The 22315-nt window shown below is 43.5% G+C and overlaps 1 protein-coding gene across 4 annotated transcripts in view; it reads left to right on the top strand.

Moving 5' to 3' along the window:
• Positions 1-4029: 4029 nt before the first annotated feature.
• GATAD2B (GATA zinc finger domain containing 2B) overlaps positions 4030-22315 on the top strand; it is a 78619-nt gene continuing 60333 nt past the window's right edge. The window contains exons 1-2 of one of the 4 annotated variants that reach the window (XM_059072267.2): positions 4030-4270; positions 15473-15533. The gene's annotated coding sequence lies outside the window, so the exon portion shown is untranslated. The remainder of the gene's footprint in view (positions 4271-15472; positions 15534-22315) is intronic. The other 3 variants (XM_067036640.1, XM_059072282.2, XM_067036621.1) reach the window with 3 other exon arrangements.

The raw sequence follows: 22315 nt of genomic DNA, 5'->3' as shown, positions 1-22315 counted from the left end.
TGGTCCCTTGGGGCACAGGGAGTTCTTGGAGCAGGAGAGGGGTGAATCCGGTGCTGGCTATGGTGGTGCCAGTCTGCGTAGTACTTCCGGCCCTCCCACACAATCACCCCCTTGTCCCTCATCTGTACCCCACACAAAGACTCCATTCTCTGGGGGCCCTGAGCTCATCTCTGCCTTCTTTCCTCTCCCCACAGCTTCCCCCTCCCAACTTCTCCAGTACCTCCACAGGGCAGCTCTCACGCATCCTGGGAGCCCTGGAACTCATTCTAGGCCTCCTTAGTTGCTCTAGTTGAAGGCAGTACTCTTCCAACCAGGGTCTCAGCCTGGGGACAGCACCAGGAAGACAGGGGCAAGGATTAAGGGGCTCACTGTGTGTGGGCATCAGGCATCCAGGCATCATTTTTCTAATCCTTTTGGTCCAGTGGGAGTTCTCCCTTTCTTTCCGATATAATGAAATAAACACAGGAAACTCTTCTAATAGAGCTGCAAAATCAATTACCAAAGGGAATTAGCCAACAAAACAGAAATATCTTGGGGAAGGAGGGGAGGAGTGTCAATGGAGGAAATAACTTACATGAGCCTCTAGCGCAAATTACTGGGGGTGGATAGTGGTGGATGAAGAGAGCCATACTACTTCTGAATTCTGGGACCTTCAAGCCAGAGGATGCGTCCCCATCCTAACTTGAGCAGTGTCCTAAAGGAGTTGCAAAGGAGGGGCTTAGGAAATGCCATCTGTTTTTGCCAGGGACTAGGAGATGCCTTCTTCAGAGCGGAACCCTCATGTCACCCCAGGTTCTGATCAGACCTCACTCCCTAGAATCAAACTGTCCCTGTATCATCCCCAACAACATTCTGCAAAGTTGAGTGACTTCCTTCCAGAAAACATAAGTTTCTGTTGAGTGTAGCATGCCCAGCTGTGCACTGAACCATCTGGAATTATAGAATTTTGGGGCTCAGTCCCTACCTTAATAGAGCATACAGTCTTCCTGGTCTAGAGTGCCCCTTGCTTCACAAATGATAATGATGACTCTGCTTCCCAGCTTATGCTTCTCATTTTTCGACAGGCCTATAGTCAGATGGGTGGAACTACAGAATTCTTTAACCACGAGAGTATCTGGGGATTCCAATAGCAAAGTAGTCACCACAGCATCTGACATCTCTGTCCTGTGGCTCAGGGAGCTGTATGAGGGGCAGGATAAGTCCAAATTACCTGGCCCCATTTCTCTTCCCTGACTTTAGAGTGTGTAGGTTCGAGTATGACTTTTTTTTTTTTTTTTTTGTACGTGGGCCTCTCACTGTTGTGGCCTCTCCCGTTGCAGAGCACAGGCTCCGGACGCGCAGACTCAGCAGCCATGGCTCACGGGCCTAGCCACTCCTCGGCATGTGGGATCTTCCCCGACCGGGGCACAAACCCATGTCCCTTGCATCAGCAGGCGGACTCTCAACCACTGCACCACCAGGGAAGCCCGAATATGACAAATTTTAGTTAAATCTTGTCTCTGGCACTTACTAATTTTATTACATCAGACAAGTTACTTAACTGCTGTGCCTCAGTTTTTCCTCATCTGCAAATGGGGGAGGTTGTTCAAAGATTAATTATATAATCTACATAAAGTGCTAAACACACTCAATAAATGTTAGCCCCAAAAAGAAGACGAACAAACAGAGCCTGCATAGGGCAAAGTCATGTCCACTACACCAGTGGCCTTGCTTACCTGTCTCTCTTGGAGCTTGATTGCTCCAGATTAAAAGTTCCCTCTCCACGGCCTGATTTTAATTTTGCTGAAAGGCATTTTCTCAGGCCTCACTAGTATCTTCCTCAGGCTGGTATCTTCCACCACTGTGTTTCTCATATCCTTGCAGCCCTTGAAGAATGGCCCTTCAGACAGCAGAGAGTGCACTGGACTGATAATGGACAAAGCAGCAGGTTAGGGAAAGAGGGCTGTACCTTCCATGAGGGCAGTGACTTTGTCCCATTTACTGTATATCCCCAGCACATAGAAGAGTATCTAGTCACATAATAGGTCTTGTATTGTGTGTGAAATAACTGAGCCAGTGAAGGAATTAAAATGACATAATTTTCAGTGTGGTATAAGACAGGTACTACAGGTAGAATACCAATCGAAGCTGAATTCTGAACTAAGAGGGTGAAATTGTTTGAAAAGTGAGGAAAATTCTCGTAGTACCGAGTATTTACTATGTGCTTAGCACTATCCTGAGCTTTTTTTTAAAAAAATATTTATATATTTGTTTGCACCAGGTCTTAGTTGCAGCAGGCAGCCTCCTTAGTTGCAGCACATGGGCTCCTTAGTTGCAAATTGTGGGCTCCCTAGTTGTGGCATGTGAACTCTTAGTTGCAGCATGCACGTGGGATCTAGTTCCCTGACCACGGATCGAACCCAGGCCCCCTGCATTGGGAGCGTGGAGTCTTACCCTGTGCCACCAGGGAAGTACCCCTCTGAACATTTAAAATGTATATTTTATAATCCTCACCATTACCCTATGAACTAGGTACTCATCAAGCATTCCCATTTTAAAGGTAGGGAAACTAGGGCATAGAAACTAGAAGTTAAGTAACTTGTACCCAAATCACACAACTGGTAAGAGATTCAAACCCAGACAGCTGGACTCCAGAGACCATGTTCTTGGAAGGAGAAGGTGTTTTACCCACTTTAGAATTGGGGCATGCCTCTGTACATGTGTGTTTTCGGGGGCCCACCTGTACTTTTGTCCTTCATTAGTTTCATTTCTATTGCACAGTATGACTTCTAAATGATTTGAAAAACACATTCTAGTGCTTCTGGAACCAGTTATTTCTGGGTTCAAACCACTGCTTAGTCACTAATTAGCTGTCTGACCTTTCCAAGTTCCTTAGCCTCTCTGAACCTGTTTCTTGATCTACCTGAATTCAAATTTCAGCTCTGCCACTTACCATGTGCAACTTTGGGCAAGTCATTTGATTTGTACCTCATTTTCCTCATCTGTAAAATGGGGCTAACAGCATCTACCCCACAGAGTTATGAGGAATAAATAACCCACGCATAGCTCTTAAAAGAATAAATAAGGATGCATATATAGCACAGTGCCTCAATCTCTTTTCCCAAAACGTTAGTTATTATTATTCCTTCAACACACTGACTCTGATACTTGGTCCCTATCCTCAGATGCTCAAGAACAATACTTGTGGTAAGTGCTCGAGAAACGCTGAGAGTTTAGGTGGGCCTAACTGCTTTGGGGAAGTAGGGAGGCTAGCAGGAGTTGGGCCTTGAGTTAGGTGGAGTCGGTGGAGTGGGAGGCTGTTTCCCTCACTGTGAACCTGACCAGATCAAGAGTTCCCGAGAGGAGCTGCGAGGGCTCTGCACGGCGTAATTTCTCAGCAATTTGGCTAGGTGCCTTTTTTTCTCCTGTCGTGGTTCAGTCACGACAGGACCATGCTGGGATACAATGAAGACCAGGAAGCTCAAGGCCTTTGGCAGACGGAGACAGGCCACGCCCCAAGTAGACTGCAAGGCCCGAGCGCCTCAAGCTACTTTTATCGTGAAATTTCTGGATTCTGTCAGGATGAAACACCACCCAACACAGACCCCAGCGCCGTTCGCCAGTCTCCATCTTTAGAATTGGAAGAATGAGAGCAGGCCAGAGAGGAATCCCGGTTTTGGGATACTGGGGTACGGCGGCTGCCTGGGGACCAAAACGTCTCTAAGGTAAAGTTGCAGCCCGAAGCGATTTTTTGACCCCCGACACTTAATGGGCTGCTGAAGACCCGGATGTGTCTGGGACTGGCCGAGGTACCCATTAACGCGCCCCCGCTAGACCATCCCCCTCCTCCGTTTACGATTGGGTCTTAAGTACGCCAATCATCACTTCTCCAGCCACTCACTCTTCAAGGGTGGGGTGTAGCCCCGGCATCCCGTCTCTTATTGGTATGGCCGAGAAGAGGAGGGCGGGGAGGCCGGCTCAGGTCGCCCAATGGGCGTCGTGGCGTGTGGGGAAGGCGGAGTCGAGGCGCTTGGCAGCTGCCCAATCAGCGTCCTTGTTTGTGTGGTGCCGCCGCCGCCGGTGCAGCCGCCGCCGCCGCCGCTGCCCCCGTCTGTACCGCAGTGTCTGCTCCGCCCGCCCGCCCGGGTCCGGCCCGCCCCCCTCTCCCACCCCCGCCCCCGGTCCCGTCAGCGGGGTCCGGAACCTACTGTGCCGTCGCCTCTTCCTTTTTCGACGCCGCCGCCGCCGCCTGGGGAGGCGAGCTAGCCGGGAGTTACACCGCCACCGCCAGGTGAGGAGCTTTGGCCTAGGCCAGCCTGGCCGCCCGCCCGCCCGGGGGCGGTGAGGAGCGAGGAAGGGAGGGAGGCTGGGAGGAGGCGGTGGTGGCGGAGGTGGGGGAAGGGAAAGGTGGAGGGGCGGGGGGAGGGGAAGCGCCCGCGAGCCGACGCCCGCCCGCGCGCCCCCGCCTTGCGTCCCCCTCCCCCCACCCCGGCACCGCGCGCCCCCGCCTCGCGCTCCCCCTTCACCTCATCCCCTCCCCCCACTCCGCGCGCGCGCCCCGGTCTTTCACTTCGGCCTCGCGCGCCCCCAGCTCGTGTCCCTTCATTTCTTCTCCTTTTACTCTTTCTCCCCTCCCTCGCGCCCCGTTTCCCCCGCCTTCCCCGCTTTCACTCACTGCCTCAGGCCCGCCATGCTCCCCTCCTTCCTCTCTAGCGCGCACCCCCTTAACTCTCTCCACCCCCAGTGGTGCCCTCAGGGTGCGGGGGCCGCTCCCTGCTCTCAGTCTTGTGTTTGCTGGCGGTTGGGACAAATGGGGGATCCTTACGGGTGAAGGAAGCACGGGGTGATTACCTTTCTTTAGGCGAAAGGGATCTGGAGCGCAGAACCTTACTCCTTTATTTCATCGTCCACCGTTCCCTCGTCCTCCCTTAGAAGGGATTGTCTAAACCTGTGTGGGTACTTGTCTTCGGTAGGGACTATACTACCCCTTTCTTCAGCTGGGCTTCTGGGACCCACTGGATCTGTATCCCAGTTCAGTGCCTGAGGGTCGATGGAACTAGAACTTACCTTTTCCTAAACCAAATCCGGACTTAGAGTACTTTTTGCCTCCCTGCTCTATAAGGAGCTAGCCACTCCTATGAGTGTAGAGCTTTCGGTGCCATTCGCCGGCCCAGGCACTTTCCCCCTTCATAAAGGTATGGTAGCCTCTTTGGATTCTTCCCTAGCATCAACTTCCCTCCACACACAAGGTGTTAGTTCATAGGGCTGGCACTGAAGTGGAGATGGAGGCATTGATGGTGGGTGGGTGGCATGTGGATGCTAACTGAGCTAGCTATCGGCCTTTTCTGCTGCTGTCATCTGGAGAATCAGGTAGCCTTCTGAGAACCAGTTTTCTCATTTCTGATAAATGATTATTTAGAGGGCTTTTGTGTGCGTGTGAAGAGAGCTGGGAGATGCTTAACGTAGTGTATTTCAGCAAAGGAAAAGAGCAGTGTATTCAGGCCAGACTGAAAGAGAGATTTGAACTTGCAGCAGCTGGAGTAAAAGCCGGTTTAACAGATCTGTGTTGGGAGAAGAGTTGATGCTTTTGAGTTTTTAAAACATTTTTCTCTCAAAATTATTTTTTAAAAAGACCATGCATGTGATACAAAGTGAAAAGAAGTCTCTCTATCTCTTACCTGTGTCCTCCAGCCATCCAGTCCCCGTCCCAGTACAGATGACTTCTGATTGTTTTCTTGCAGCAGCGGGCTGTCTATATGTTGTTGTCTGGATGTTGGAGATTATCTTATTTGGGAGTTTAGTGCTAACTTTACTGTTCCTTCTTTGATACACTGACTTAAACTCTTCCTTGAGATAACCATTTGGATTCATATTTTTGGTGTTGGAGCAGTCTCGGTAGAGTATTGTCCTGGAGTAGCATTTCTTTTGGTGCTTGGTTGGGAAAGAGGCTACTGCTGGAGCTGGTAAAGGTGGTGCTGTGGACAGGCTCAGTATATTTTGAGGGAAGGCCCACACCTGTTGGAAATAGTGCTGCTTTTTTGTGACTGATATTCAGTCTCTGACTGTTTTGGAATGGGCTGGGTCAAGAATAGTCTTTCCTTGGGCTTTTTAAGCAGATGGGCTGTATAAATAACGAGTTAATGGGAGTACTGATTTGGTAGCACTGTGTTCCGTTTTAAGAGGAATATAGTTTTTTAGTCTAGTGGCAGTGGTAGTCATCATGGTAAGGAATGAAGTAGATAAGTATTAATTAGCAGGAATCAGAAGGCTGGACCTTTAGGCTGAGTGACGCAGTTTGAGAAGAGGTGAGGCTTATGGATTTTTGTCCTGCCTATTCCTGACTTGAGAACACTTTTGATGAGGTGAGAGTGATGAGTAGCTGACAGCAGAATCCATCTTTATGACATTGTGGTTTGCCTTCCCTGCCTATGTGTGATGTCTGTCTGTTAACTTCCTGTTTAGAGGCAGTCCCAGTAGGGTCTGTATAGAGGCTACATTCAAATACTTGTCTAGGAACAACGTTAACCAGGTTCCCTGATCAGCACTTCAGATGTAAGTTATGGCAGTAACTTTTACTGCTGTGTTTAGCATAAGGCCGTAGGGTTGTGGGGAAGGGAAAGGTGAGAATTCTGTTCTGAATTTCGTAGTCTTAAAGTACATTAAAAAGTCTGTGTGCTGCCTGCCTCCCCTTTTTTGGACTAATGTCTCTCCTTACCACCACCCTCCCCCCCCCACCCTGGGCCTGGCCAGATCTCCAGGTTGGGTTTTGTTTAGAGAACAGCAGTGTGGAAGAAGAGTCAGTGTGTCAATAATAGTATCCTAATCTTATGCTGGGACCTCTGGATTAAGCATTATGTTGTATGTAAACTAGGCCTGTTGTTATTTTATTTTAATTTAATTTATTTATTTTTGGCTGTGTTGGGTCTTTGTTGCTGTGCTAGCTTTCTCTAGTTGCAGAGAGCCAGGGCTACTCTTCGTTGCAGTGCGCAGGCTTCTCATTGTGGTGGCTTCTCTTGTTGTGGAGCACAGGCTCTAGGTGCATGGGCTTCAGTAGTTGTGGCATGTGGGCTCAGTAGTTGTGGCTCGTGGGCTCTAGAGTGCAGGCTCAGTAGTTGTGGCGCACAGGTGTAGTTGCTCCGAGACATGTGGGATCTTCCTGGACTAGGGCTTGAACCCATGTTCCCTGCATTGGCAGGTGGCTTCTTAACCACTGCGCCACTGGGGATGTCCCTCTTGTTTCAATTTACTGATTCTTTCTTCCTTCCTTACCTCCCCCACCCATCAAGCTGAAGGTGCATATTTAGGGGAACAGCAGCTGTGCTGTCCTGGTTTCTAGACTCTGGAGCATATTCCATGTTAGCCACCTCATTGGGAGTCATGCTGACAAGTAGCCCCTCTGCACTCGGCTCAGGATTCTCATTTAGTTCATTGAGAAAAGCCAAACCAGCTTTGGTTGATCAAAACAATTGCTAGAGAAATCATGATTTGAAAGGACTTTCTTCTCCAGACCACTTGCAGTACTTAAAGCTCTGCTTCATTACATATTAAGGCACAATAGCCAGGCATTTTCTGAGACAGTTTAGAGGGGAAGAAAAAAAAAGACACAGTCAAATTGACTATAAATCTAGTTCTGGCATAAAGCCATTCACCTCTTGCTCAGGAAAAATCCAGCCTATCAGGCAGTGCCACACAAAGTTGCAGTTCTCTTGCATTGGCTAAGCCTGGGAAAGGATACATAAGGAAGTTCAGTTTCTGTTGAAAAGAACTGGCTTTGGTGGGGGAAGCTTCTATTAGCCATATAGTTTATCTTCAGTAATCCCTGTGATGTTTTTTTCTGTAGGTACTGGTTGGGGATTTTGGTGGCTCCAGAGTCCATGAATCAGAGACCCTCCTATATTTGGGTAGTAGTGATGAAAGCCTCTGAAGAGTAGATTTGATTTGAAATGCTCCCTCTTCATGTTCCATCTTTTACCTTCTCTTTTATGGATATATGAAATATCCCTATACAGTTTGAGTTTATTCCGTAGGAAAGGAGTGACCCAGGGTCATTAAGAACTTAACCAGTCTGATATACTTCTAGATGGTATCTCAGTAATGTTTGATGTCTCCCTCAAAATCCTCTGGTCTTTGCCATAAGTTGCCATCAACCTGCAAGACGCTATCAAGTGTTCTGGGTTGTAGTACCAAAAGCAACAGATGAATGAGGACACATATTTTGTTAATTTTGAGGTATGAAATGGTCAAATCCCAGACCTCAAAGAGTCATAATAATTGCAGAAGCTTCTTTGACTACGTGTGAACTTAATTGTTATAATACTAACAGTAAACTGTTAAGGAAAATGACAATACTTTGGCATTCCTGAGCCATTCGGTTGTTTTTTTTTCACATCTGACTAGTATACATTTTAAAAAGTAATTCAGGTTATTGTTACTTGAACCTGAAAGTCATACTTTAAGCCTCCTAATAAAGCTTTCTTGAACTTGTCTCATTTACGGGGAAGGTGGAGTTTGTAATCTCCCAAAAAATAGGCTGGATATTAGGATTTAGATTAGACTTTAGGATTAGTAAATTCTCATTATGGTTGTGAGGGATTAGAAATGTTAATTGGAGAGGTTGTGCATCTCTAACCTAGAAGGTATTTATAAAGTTAGCTTATTGAGGATATTTAAATTCAGACTTCCTTGGAGGGAGTTGTGGGCTAATAAGTGGCAAATTGGAATAGCAGAACACAAGCGTAGAGAGTCCAGAAATCCCGGGTCAAATCCTAGCTTTACCATTTATTGGATACAGGATTTTGGGTAAGTCTCCTAAATTTTTTTTTTTTTTTTTTGGCCGCATGGCTTGTGGGATTGAACACAGGCCCTCAGCAGTGAAAGCACGGAGTCCTAACCACCGGACCACCAGGGAATTCCCAAGCCTCCAAATTTTTGAACTCCCATTTCTTGCATGGTAAAAGCCAGTCTTTACAGTGGGCTCTAAGGTCTTACATGATCTGCCTCTCCCTACTCTTCTCTTTTTGATCTCCTGTCATCCTCCCTTTTGCTCATTCCATTCCAGCCACATTGACTTGTTCCTTAAGTGCATCAGCCACACTCTTTATCTCAGGACCTTTGCACTAGTTATTCCCTCTAGTGGGGAATAGCTAGTTTTTCCCAGAGATAATACAAATGACTAATTTTCTTACCTTCTTCAATCAAGCCTTTGTTTAAATGTCACCTTTTCAATGAGACTTTATCCTACCCCTATTTAAAATTTCACCTTCAACTTCCACCCCTCACATGTAATCCTTCTCTGTTCTTTCTTTTTCATATAGCACTGAGAGCTTTCTAACATACTTGTTACATTTATTGCTTATTGATTCCCCTGGTATGATGGAAGGTGTGTGAAAGCATGGATTTACTTTGGTGTTTTATTTAATGCCTAGTGCAGTGTTTGGCATATAGTTAATACTCAGTAACTATTTCTTGATCAAATAGGAATAATAATTTTTCCTAACCTCGTATTTGTTTATAACAAAACTATGAAATGTGGTAAGTATGATACCGGATATTAAAATGTTTTTTGAACTTTGAAGCATTATACAAATAATGATAAAACGATTGCCTTCCCATTGAAATGGTAAATAACACTTGATTATGGGAAAAAATCTTCAATTTATAGTATCTCCTAAACTCCAGCCCTCTGTTTCCAGTTGTCTACTTTGTGCTAGATGTATCCATCTCTATTCCATTGGTACCTCAAGCTCAACATTTTCATCATCTATTCCCTTTGTGATTCGTTGAGTCACCTAAGCCAGAAATGAGAGCATCATTGTCAATTATCTCTCTCTCCCTTATCCATTACTTTCCAAACATTTCTGAATCTACCTTTTTTTCTGTATCTCCATTGTGGGTCTCCTAATTCAGGACCACAGCAACTCTTATTTGGAATAATGCCATGATCTTTTACAGTTCTGTTTGTTTTTAGTCTTGTTTCCTTTTAAACTCTCAATCATATTCTCTTCAAAATAGTCTAATGGAGATCTGATTATTCTACTTCCCTTTCTCAAAGGTATTCAATAGTTTCCAGTCATTTAAAGGTACTCTGCATAATATCAAAGCCCCGTTGTAAATCTTGACCTTTGTTTTTCTATCCAGCCTTACTTTTCTCCCTTTACAGTTTATACATGAGCAAATACAGTTCTTTTTTTTTTTTTTAACTTATTTATTTTTGGCTGAGTTGGGTCTTCATTGCTGTGTGCGGGCTTTCTCTAGTTGCGGTGAGCGGGGGCAACTCTTCATTGCGGTGTGTGGGTTGCTCATTGCAGTGGCTTCTCTTGTTGCAGGGTGCGGGCTCTTGGCACACAGGCTCAGTAGTTGTGGCTTGCACGCTCTAGAGAGCAGGCTCAGCAGCTGTGGTGCATGGGCTTAGTTTCCCTTTGGCATGTGGGATCTTCCCGGACCAGGGCTCAAACCCGTGTCCCCTGCATTGGCAGGCAGACTCCCAACCACTGTGCCACCAGGGAAGTCCTGCAAATACAGTTCTTTTAGCTCCCAGATCAGCTTCCAAATTTCATCTCAAATGCTGCTGTCTCTGGGAAGCCTTCCTTGACTTGCCCAAAGAGAAAGAGATTTAGATATGCTTTATTCTTTGATCTCACTCTAATGTATAAATATTGCTTGTCTCCCCCCAATGGTCTGACAACATTCTGAAATAAAGAGATACCATGTCTTTTTACTTTGTGTCTCCAGTGCCTAGCATGGTGCCTGTCACCCAAAAAGTATTTTAAAATATGAATAATTCTGTGGGTTGAGAAAATGCTGCGTACATTTAGAAGATGCCCTATTTGTTATGTTCTGGGAGCAGAAGAGCAAGTTTGGAGTCTTGGTTCTATTTATCATCTGTGTGACCTTGGTTGAGTCACTTGAAGTCTCCAAGCCATAGTTTTCTCAGCGTAGAAATGAGGATCAGTAGCTGCTTTATCTGTTTCACTAGGTCTCTTTTTCAGTTAAATGAGATTATGCATGTAAAGATGTTTTATAAGCTAAAACACTGTATAGTTGTTAGTTATTATGTGCTGACACAAGCTGAGCTTTTCTCACAACTCATTTTTTCTTGTTTATGTTCATGTAAGGCTCTTTTTATCACTGAAACCATAAATACTCTTCTACAACATGTGTTCTGTTCATATCCATTTTTATCAGTAGGTGTAGCGTGTTCCTATGTATCATTCTTTTTTTAAAAAAAATACTATTTATTTGGTTGCACCAGGTCCTAGTTGCGGCAGGTGGTCTCCTTAGTTGCGGCTCGCCAGCTCCTTAGTTGTGGCATTTGAACTCTCAGTTGAGGCACGCATGTGGGATCTAGTTCCCTGACCAGAGATTGAACCCGGGCATCCTGCATTGGGAGCGCAGAGTCTTATGCACTGTGCCACCAGGGAAGTCCCCCATATCATCTTAAATGTGGCAAATTTAAAGGCTTTCTCAGTAGTCCAGTGGATTAAAAAGTTTGCAAAATCCTGAGAAATTACACTTCTCAGGGAGTATTTCAGTCATGGATTCTGTAATTTTTCCCTCAGATTTAAAAAAATTGCATTTTTTCAACTTTTGGAACTTGAAGGGAATTATTATTATTTACTTAATTTATTTAATTTATTTTTGGTTGCGTTGGGTGTTTGTTGCACGGGGGCTTTCTCTGGTTACAGTGAGCGGGGGCTACTACTGTTCATTACAGTGCACGGGCTTCTCATTGCGGTGGCTTCTCTTGTTGCAGAGCACGGGCCCTAGGTGTTCTGGCTTCAGTAGTTGTGGCACATGGGCTCAGTAGTTGTGGCTCATGGGCTTAGTTGCTCCGTGGCATGTGAGATCTTCCTGGACCAGGGCTCAAACCCATGTCCCCTGCATTGACAGGCAGATTCTTAACCACTGCGCCACCAGGGAAGTCCCTGAAGGGAATTTTTAAAATGTAAATATAAACTCATTTGTTGAGCACTTTCTTTGTGTTAGGCTTTATGCTATTTAAATTCTTACAGTAACTCTGTGAGGGAGATATTATGATCATTTTACAGATGAGAAAACTCAATTCCCAGGGAGGTTGTCATTTTGCTAGAATCTCAAAAATTAATAAAAGTGGTGAATCCAGTATTTGAACAACTCTGCCTGACTCCAAAAGTTGTGATCTTAACCATTCTCCTAACGCTTCTCATAGTTTTGTTTTGCCTTTACAAAAACAAAACAAACAAAAGAAAGATAGTTTTCCTCAATACTAGTAGGTCTTATATGAAAACATAATGTGGTCAAATAGGGTTTTGAAAAATTCTCCGTTAAGTTAAGGCAGATTTCTTTACAACATAATATCCCAGAGCCTTATGTGTCTAAATATACATTGTGTATTAGGAGTGGTGAAAGAGTGGCTAAAGGATGCAAAGCTTCTGGAAATTATTTGACCATGAAAGAGCATCTCTTCTAGAAGACATTACTGCACCTTGATATTCTGCTTCCCTGTAGTTCTTCATGGGTTGTTGTTGTTTTTTAAGGGTTGTCACTCTTGAATGAGGGAATTGACTGCTTTTGTGTGCTGGTTTTTCAGAGAACTAGTATGGTGGCATTAGACTAGATATATTTTAGAAACTTCACTGGTTTGGAGGCTGCAGTTTTTTTCCTTATGAATCTTCTAAGGCAAATGGCACAGCTCATACAGCTTGGCCCTCACCTTCAATGAGTTCTCAGGAGGATAACTGTTACTGAGCTGCTTCCCCCACCTTCTTTCATCTAACGTTCTAGGAAGCAGGAGAGTAAGGTTTCAGCTTTGTGAGTGAGCAGAATCCCTTGAGCCAGGAGCAAGAAACCCTTCCTTTCTGTAAAGAAGGTAGTATCACACGAAGAAATCTGTAAAGCCCCCCGTTCTTTCTTTTCTGTGAGTCATGCAGACAGACCTGGGGATCAGAGGCAAGAAGGAACAATACCTTTGATTTTTTTCAGTCCTTTAAAGATGATACATTAGTCTTGAAATTAAAACAAAACTTTGAGAAATTTGTCCTATGTTGTTTAAAGGCGTAAAGGTTACCTGAGTGGTGTTCCCCACTAAATAGGTTGCGCTACCAGTGAAAAATGTTGAAAATATTTCCCCAAGAGGATAACATATTTTGGAGGGAGGGGTACTTTTCTAACCACTCTTTAACATTTATATGGCTAGATTGATTGTTGCTATCAAATGGATTGAAGCAGTTGGTCATGTGTATTACTGCCCTGGACAGGTTGGCTAGAAGACCCTATATTAGATTCTATGGAAATCTGATGTGAGTAGCATGACACTCTTCTCATGTAGTAGTGTCCATGAATAATTATTATGTTACTCTAATGCTCTTTTCTCATTTTATAATTCAGTTAGTAAAGAATGCTTGCTGAGTTCCTTGTCTGAGTGCATTGTGAATTTGAAAGTTTTGCTTTCTTAAGTGTATATTAAATCCAGATATTTTCTGCTAAGTGAATGGAAACTATGGGTCTCTCTTTTTCTAATATATAAATTTTATTTATTTATTATTTTTTTCTTTTTGCGGTACGCGGGCCTCTCACCGTTGTGGCCTCTCCCATTGCGGAGCACAGGCTCCAGATGCGCAGGCTCAGCGGCCATGGCTCACGGGCCCAGCCTCTCCGCGGCATGTGGGATCCTCCCGGACCGGGGCACGAACCCGTGTCTCCTGCATTGGCAGGCGAACTCAACCACTGCGCCACCAGGGAAGCCCTATTTATTTATTAATTTTGGCTGCGTTGGGTCTTTGTTGCAGCATGCGGGCTTTCTCTAGTTACAGCGAGTGGAGGCTACTCATCGTTGCAGTGTGCGGGCTTCTCGTTTCAGTGGCTTCTCTCGTTGCGGAGCACGGGCTCTAGGCATGCGGGCTTCAGTAGCTGTGGCTTGCGGGCTCTAGAGCGCAGGCTCAGTAGTTGTGGCACACGGGCTTAGTTGCTCTGCGGCTTGTGGGATCTTCCCGGACCAGGTCTCCAACCCGTGTCCCCTGCATTGGCAGGCAGATTCTGAACCACTGCGCCACCAGGGAAGCCCCAAATATGGGTCTCTTATTGCACTAGGATTCAGTCTTAAGTTTTCATTAGCCTGCATTTTTTTTTTTTTTTTTTTTTTTTTTTTTTTTGCGGTATGCGGGCCTCTCACTGTTGTGGCCTCTCCCTTTGCGGAGCACAGGCTCCGGACACGCAGGCCTAGCGGCCATGGCTCACGGGCTTAGTTGCTCCGCGGCATGTGGGATCTTCCCGGACCAGGGCACGAACCCGTGTCTCCTGCATCGGCAGGCGGATTCTCAACCACTGCGCCACCAGGGAAGCCTAGCCTGCATTTTTAACTCTTTATCTTCTGCTTGGAGAGCTGCTATTTCCCAGTTGAGTTGTATATAATGCATTAATATTGAACTGAAAGCTTTCAAGGAGTATGGTTGACTGGAAAGCTGTGCTTGCAGTGGACAGAAACGACTTAAAAATAGCAAGTGCAACTTTGAAAAGCCTTGAGGGTTCAAGGCCTTTCAAAAGCCTCAAGGTTCAAGCCTTGAGGGTTCAAGGGTTCAAGGGAATAAGATGTCTCTAGCTTAAATAGTGGTGTAAAAATTTCTTTTTTGAGATTTAATGACTTATTATACATGAAGGGGTACCATCTGTAATGAACTGTTTTGACTGTTGCATTCATACTACCGAAGCCTTGATATATATCTGGTATTAAATTGTAGGTTCCCAGTTTTGTCAAAGACAGAGTGGTAGATGTCACAGAAGAGTATAACCAAGGTTAGAATCTGAGCAGTTTCTATTTCCAGATTAAACCTTCTATTCTGGCTGGCTGAATACCTGATAATATTCACAGGAGGGAGTAAAATACAATATGATAAAGTTGTATCAAAAAAAACTTAGAAGTGTCTCTAGTTATGTGTGACTTCTTTGCTGTCTTCTAGATTCAGTTTGGTTGAGAGTGTGAGGATGACTGTATAAGGGGCACTTTTATGGTGCAGAGGTGTATTGGAGGAGAACAGTGAGATTTTTACTCATTGTTTTATAGCTTTAAGAATTATCTGAAGAAGCCTTTAAAAGTGGTCATTTTAATTTTGTTGTTACTGGGGCTGCTTAGCACATCTTTCATGTGTTGCCTAGAGTGTCGCATTAGGTTTTGCTGGTTATTCTGAAAAACTTTGCACTCTCTCTTGTTCTCCTTCAGAACCAACCGTTCTCGATGTTGTGCATACATTTAATTCTGGTGTCTGGATATGAGAAAATAGTCTAGTATTGGTACTAATCTTGGGGGTATTTTTACATAATTAGTTGAAATCTTTCCTTCTTTGGTTAAACTAGAATAAGTTTTGGTCACTTTTAAAAGTATAGCTCTGCTGTTGGAAAGTCCTAGGTTCAAATTTCTACTTTGCTGCTTACTAGTTGTAAGACCTTTAACTTCTCTCTGCCTGGCAAATAGTAACTCTGTACCCATTAAAAAATAATTCCCTGTTATTCCTCCCCTTAGCCCTTGGCAACCACTATTCTACTTTCTGTCTCTGTAAATTTGACTACTCTAAGGATTTCACGTAAGTAGAATCATACAATATTTGTCCTTTTGTGTCTGGCTCATTTCATTTTAGCATATGCCTTCAAGGTTCATCCATGTTGTAGCATGTGTCAGAATTTCATTCCTTTTTAAGGCTGAATAATATTCCATTATATATATATATATATATATATACACACACACACACACACACACACACACTTTACCACGTTTTGTTTATTTGTTCATCTGTCAACAGACATTTTGGTTGTTTCCACCTTTTAGCTATTGTGTATGATGCTGCTGTGAACATTAGTGTACAGACATCTGTTTGAGTCCCTGCTTTCAGTTCTTTTGGGTATATACCCAGAATTGGAATTGCTGGATCATATGGCAATTCTGTGTTTAATTTTTTGAGGAACTGTCATACTGTTTTCTACAGTGACTGTATCGTTTACATTCCCATCAGCAATGTACGAGGATTGCAATGTCTCTACATTCTTATTACCAACACTTGCTATTTTCTTTCTTTTTAAAAAAATTTTTGTTTTTATAAAAGCCATCCTAATTGCTGTGGAGTGGTATCTCATTCTTTTGATTTGCATTTCTCTAATAGTGATTTTGAGCATCTTTTTTTTTTTTTTTTTTTTTTTTTTTTTTTTTTTTTTTTTTGTGGTACGCGGGCCTCTCACTGTTGTGGCCTCTCCCTTTGCGGAGCACAGGCTCTGGACACGCAGGCTCAGCGACCATGGCTCACGGGCCCAGCCGCTCCACGGCATGTGGGATCTTCCCGGACCGGGGCATGAACCTGTGTCCACTGCATCAGCAGGCGGACTCTCAACCACTGCGCCACCAGGGAAGCCCATGAGCATCTTTTTATGTGCTTATTGGTCATTTATATATCTTCTGTGGAGAAGTGTCTATTCAAGGCCTTGCCCATTTTTTAATTAGGTTGTTTGTTTTCTTGTTGTTGTTGAGTAGGTCCTGTATCAGATATATGATTTGCAAATGTTTTCTCCCATTTTGTGGGTTTTTTTTTTTTTTTTTTTTTTCCGGTGTGCGGGCCTCTCACTGTTGTGGCCTCTCCCGTTGCGGAGCACAGGCTCCGGACGCGCACGCTCAGCGGCCATGGCTCACGGGCCCAGCCGCTCCGCGGCATGTGGGATCTTCCCGGACCGGGGCACGAACCCGCGTCCCCCGCATCGGCAGGCGGACTCTCAACCACTGCGCCACCAGGGAAGCCCTGTGGGTTATTTTTTTTACTCTGTTGATAATGTCCTTTGATGTGCAAAAATTTTTAATTAAAAAAAATTGTTTATTTGGCTGCACTGGGTCTTAGTTGCGGCACGCGGGATCTAGTTCCCTCACCAGGGATTGAACCTGGGCCCCCTGCATTGGGAGCACGGAGTCTTAACCACTGGACCACCAGGGAAGTCCCCCAAATTTTTAATTTTGATGAGATCCAGTTTACTTTTTCTTTTGTTTCCTATTTTTTGTGTTGTATTAAGAAATTTTTGCCAACTCCAACGTCATGAAGCTTTTTCCTTCTCTGTTTTCTTCTAAGAGTTTTATACTTTTAGTTCTTACGTTTAGGTCTTTGATCCATTTTGAGTTAATGTTTGTATATGCTCTAAGGTAAGGGTCCAGTTTTATTCTTTGGCATGTGGATATCCAGTTTTTCCAGCACCATTTGTTGAAAAGACAGTCCCTTCTCCATTGAATGGCCTCAACACCCTTGTTGATAATCATTTGACCATATATGCAAGGCTTTATTTCTGGAGTCTCTGTTCTGTTCCATTCATCTGTATGTCTTTATGCCAGTACCATGCTGTTTCAGTTACTCTAGCTTTGTAGTAAATTTTGAAGTCAGGAGGTGTAAGTCCTCTGACTCCTCTTCTTTTTCAAGATTGTTTTGGCTATTTGGGATCCCTTGAGATGCCATATGAATTTTAGACTGGGTTTTTCTGTTCACATCCTTTTTATTTTGGGCCAAACAGTATAAAACTAAACTGAATGGAATGTTGTTACTATAATATGGCAGCTGATTCCTATCATGGAGAGTTTTAATTTCACCTAGCTCCATGGATCACAGTATTTTTCTCTACGGTATTAGAAACAAGGTTACTCCAAATAGCTTTCGTTCTTGTAAATGAATTTGTTTGTTGTGGTTGGAACATTTTATTTATTGTTAAAAGTTTGGTTCAAATTTAAAAAAAAAAATCAAGATACACAGTGAAAAGTTTTTCATCATTGTTTCTCACCTGCTTAGTTTTAAGCCCCATCATTGTTATTCCTTTCTTTTCTATCATTTCAGAGTTTTTTATATATATGCAAGCAAATGTGAATTTATTTTTAGTTTTTCTTTTTACACAAAAGATGGCATAGTTTTCCACGTCTTGCTTTTTTTCATTTAATAATATAGGAGATTTTTTTCAAAACTATATGTAGAGAATTTACCTATTCTTTAAATGAAAATTTTAAGGGTGAAAATCTTTTCATGGATACCAGAACTTCAATGGGAAAGAATATTCGACTTCATGGCTGTATACCTTTCCTATTGCCTGCAGGTCTTGCTCTTTAATAACTTTCATTGCTATTATTCTCTTAGCATTGAGTAAACATAATTTGAGTACTGCTAGGTTATTAAACTTATTTTAGGAATGCTGATTACGTAGTTCATGAAGTCTGTTTTGTAATTTCATCGGTAGTCCTAAATCCCAAATTATGTCAGAAAATCCTAGGCTCTGATCAGCGATAACAGGGTTATTTTTCCAATTCCTGGAGTATAGACCCCAGGTGGTTTTCTCTCTCCTAGACTGGTTAGGTTTAGGAAAATGACAGTTAAAGAGAAAACTTGGGTCTCTTTTCCATGGAGCTCTGTTTACTTTGTAACCACTTAAATCGGCTGGTGTGGGGAACTGAAAAAGCCTGAATATTCATATATTCATATGAACATTCATAGGTATTAGGTGTTTATTGTACACCTACTATGTAAAAGACATACACATAGGTGTTGTACAGTATGTAAAGATAAATGATACAGCCTCAGTCCTCAAGAAGATACATAGTACAGAAGAGAAAACAGATATTAAAATAGCTGCAATACTAGATACAATGTCTTTATAAATTAAGTAACCAACATAGGAGGAACAACATATCAGCACCTTTTACACCTTGGGTCTGAGTGTGAGTTAAGCTTACCAAATCCTGAAAATTCTATTTTCAAAACCTCTCTTTGGGCTTCCCTGGTGGCGCAGTGGTTGAGAGTCCGCCTGCTGATGCAGGGGACACGGGTTCGTGCCCCGGTCCGGGAAGATCCTACATGCCGCGGAGCAGCTAGGCCCGTGAGCCATGGCCGCTGAGCCTGTGCGTAAAAACCTCTCTTTATTCCATCTATCTGTGTCTATCCCAACTTCTGTTGTTTTAGTTTTAGCCATTGTAATTGTTTGCCCATGTCCATTTAAAACCTTGGATATGTGGTGTTTTTGTTTTGTTTTTGTTTTTGTTTTTTTTGGCTGCACTGTGTGGCTTGCAGGATCTTAGTTCCCCAATCAGGGATCGAACCCATGCCCAAGGCACTGAACGCTCCAAGTCCTAACCACTGGGCCGCCAGGGAATTCCCTTGGATATGTTTTTAGTAATAAGTAACATTTACTGGGCTTTTCTGTGTTCAGGCACTATTTTAAGCACTTCACATTAATTAACTTGTTTAATCCTCACAATACTCTAAAGGTAGACGCTGTCATCATTCCCATTTTACAGATAAAAAAAAAACTGAGGCGCAGAGAGCTTAAGTGATTTGCCTAAGGTCACATACCTAGTCAGGAAAAGAGCTGGGACACAAAATCAGGAAGTTTGACTGTTACGTTCAAATTCTTGAGCATTATGCTGTACTCTTCGTGTGTGTGTGTGTGTGTGTGTGTGTGTGTATTACACAATGTTTGTCATTGTTTTAGTGGCTGTGCAATATTTCATTGTAAGGATATACTTTAATTTGTACTTAATCTGTCCCCTCTGAGGAACATTTAGGGTGTTTCCAGTGTGTAGGAATACTGTCATAACCAGGGTTCCAGTGAAACATCTTATATACATCTTTATACATTTTAGTATATCTGTAGGTAAAATTCCTAGAAATATAATTACTAGACCAAAGGGCATGCACATTTAAAATTTTGTTAGATACTAAATTATCTTCCAGTAATTTGTATGTATATTTAATATATTCACACCAACAGGCTATGAGAGTTTCTAAAACAACTCAATTTAAATCTAAATTTGAGGGAAGTAGTGTGGCTGGACAGTGATGAGTAGTGCCTTTGAAAGCACTTTTTTTTTTTTTTTTTTTTTTTTTTTTTTTTTTTTGCGGTATGCGGGCCTCTCACTGTTGTGGCCTCTCCCGTTGCGGAGCACAGGCTCCGGGTGCACAGGCTCAGCGGCCATGGCTCACGGGCTTAGTTGCTCCGCGGCATGTGGGATCTTCCCGGACCAGGGCACGAACCCGTGTCCCCTGCATCGGCAGGCGGATTCTCAACCACTGCGCCACCAGGGAAGCCCGTGAAAGCACTTTTGTACCTTATTAGAATTTCCTTCCTTAAATGCAGATATCTTTGGATTTTGATTATTGGCCATGTAACTGTAGCCAGTTTTGGGGAAGAGGAGTATGCATTTTAGAAGCAAATTTTACTTTTTTGAAATGTCCTTCAAACCTCTCAAGTGTCAGTCTAAATGTAAAAGTTTTGACAAGTTGATTTCTTGTCACCACAATCTTTTAAAATCAGGACGACTTCAGGAATAAGGAGCGTATATAGTTCCCAGCTGACTGCTCTCATGGAAACTCCTTACTGGAGTTCTTGTTAAACTCCCAGTAGGCAGAGGCAGAAAGCCCAACACTGCTAAATCAGCAGGGTTATATGGTTTCTAGGGAATGGGGATGTTAAGACAAGTAAGACCAAATGCCTTATACGACTCATTTCCTTTCCAGCTAGTTTTCTGCTCATTGTTCAGTTATTTGTCTTCTTCCTCATCACATTTCTCTGCTTTTAGGGTGAAGGTGATTCGTTTTATTGTAGATTTAAATTTTGTTTAGTGAACTTAGAACTTATTAGTAGGCCTTCACTTGCCCAGAGCAGGGGGTTACCTTTGGTGGTACCATGACCCTACATACATTCTTTATTTTATCCCACATTCATGGCCTACTGGCAGCAGTAAAATGAAACAAACTTAGTTTTCTTATACATCCTTAAGCAGTGATAGGAAATTTGACTAATTCAAGGGTATGAGATGTGTTCAAAGACCATCTCCTTTGGAATTAAAAGAGCATTGGAGACTGTTTCATTAATTTATTATTGTTGGTGACGATGTCTTGTTTAATTCCTACTCAGGAAGGCTGTCATTTTATTTCCAAGGAGCAAAACTTGTCTTCTAGGCCTGTTAATATCAGTTCTATTACATTTTGGATTGCTATAATATTTCCTTCTGTTGACCAAAAGATTTAGATCCACTGCTGATCTATATCTTCCTTATTGCTTGACACTGGTTTTGGGAAATGAAGAGGAACAGAAACTGAAAGCTCCAGATGTCTTATCATCAGTACTCCAAACACTGACACCACTGTTTGTAGTGTAAGTTTGAATGAAGGCAACTGTGAACGGGGTTCTAATTTTTTTTTTCAATAAATTTATTTACTTTATTTATTTATTTTTGTCTGTGTTGGGTCTTCATTGCTGCGTGCGGGCTTTCTCTAGTTGCAGTGAGCAGGGGCTACTCTTCATTGGGGTGTGTGGGCTTCTCATTGCGGTGGCTTCTCTGTGCAGCACGGGCTCTAGGTGCACAGGCTTCAGTAGTTGTGGCTCACGGGCTCTAGAGCGCAGGCTCAGTAGTTGTGACGCTCGGGCTTAGTTGCTCCGTGGCATGTGGGATCTTCCTGAACCAGGGCTCAAACCCATGTCCCCTGCATTGGCAGGCGGATTTTTTTTTTTTTTTTTTTTTTTTTTTTGCGGTACGCGGGCCTCTCACTGTTGTGGCCTCTCCCGTCGCGGAGCACAGGCTCTGGGCGCGCAGGCTCAGCGGCCATGGCTCACGGGCCCAGCCGCTCTGCGGCATGTGGGATCTTCCTGGACCGGGGCACGAACCCGTGTCCCCTGCATCGGCAGGCGGACTCTCAATCACTGCACCACCAGGGAAGCCCTGGGTTCTAATTTTCAAATGTCGGAAGCTTAATGATTTTGATATTTGGGGTGAAATTTATTCCTGAAGTTTTCTTTTATCTCTTTTAGCTTAGCAAGAAATATCTTTAAACAAACCTTAACGAAGGAGAAAGGATTTCTCTTCCATTTACTAAATAAAATTGATGGCTTTTTTAAAAAAATTCACTTTCTTTTATGCTTTGGATAAAATTAGGTTAGGGTCACTTTTGAGACTTCACTTGGAAAGAGGTAATATCAGTAAAGAGAAAGTGCTAGTGTCTATCAGAGTAAACTCCATGGAGAGAAGAATTTTGCCTTATTCACTGTTGTAGCCCTTCCACCTAAAACAATTCCTGCCATATAATATGTAATTAATTTGTTGAGTGAACAGGAAGTAGAAAACTAAATTGTGATGTCCCATAGTTGGCATTCTGTATACCATTTAGTAATGTGGTTTTTGTTTTTGCGGTACGCGGGCCTCTCACTGTTGTGGCCTCTCCCGTTGCGGAACACAGGCTCTGGATCCGCAGGCTCAGCGGCCATGGCTCACGGAACCAGCCACTCCGCGGCATGTGGAATCTTCCGTGAGCGGGGCACAATCCCGTGTCCCCTGCATCGGCAGGCGGACTCTCAACCA

This window comes from Kogia breviceps, chromosome 1 (genome assembly GCF_026419965.1).
Source record: "Kogia breviceps isolate mKogBre1 chromosome 1, mKogBre1 haplotype 1, whole genome shotgun sequence".
In the NCBI taxonomy this organism is placed as follows: domain Eukaryota; kingdom Metazoa; phylum Chordata; class Mammalia; order Artiodactyla; family Physeteridae; genus Kogia; species Kogia breviceps.
The sequence above is the reverse complement of the archived record's forward strand: the minus strand, read 5'-3'. Positions and strand labels throughout refer to the sequence as shown.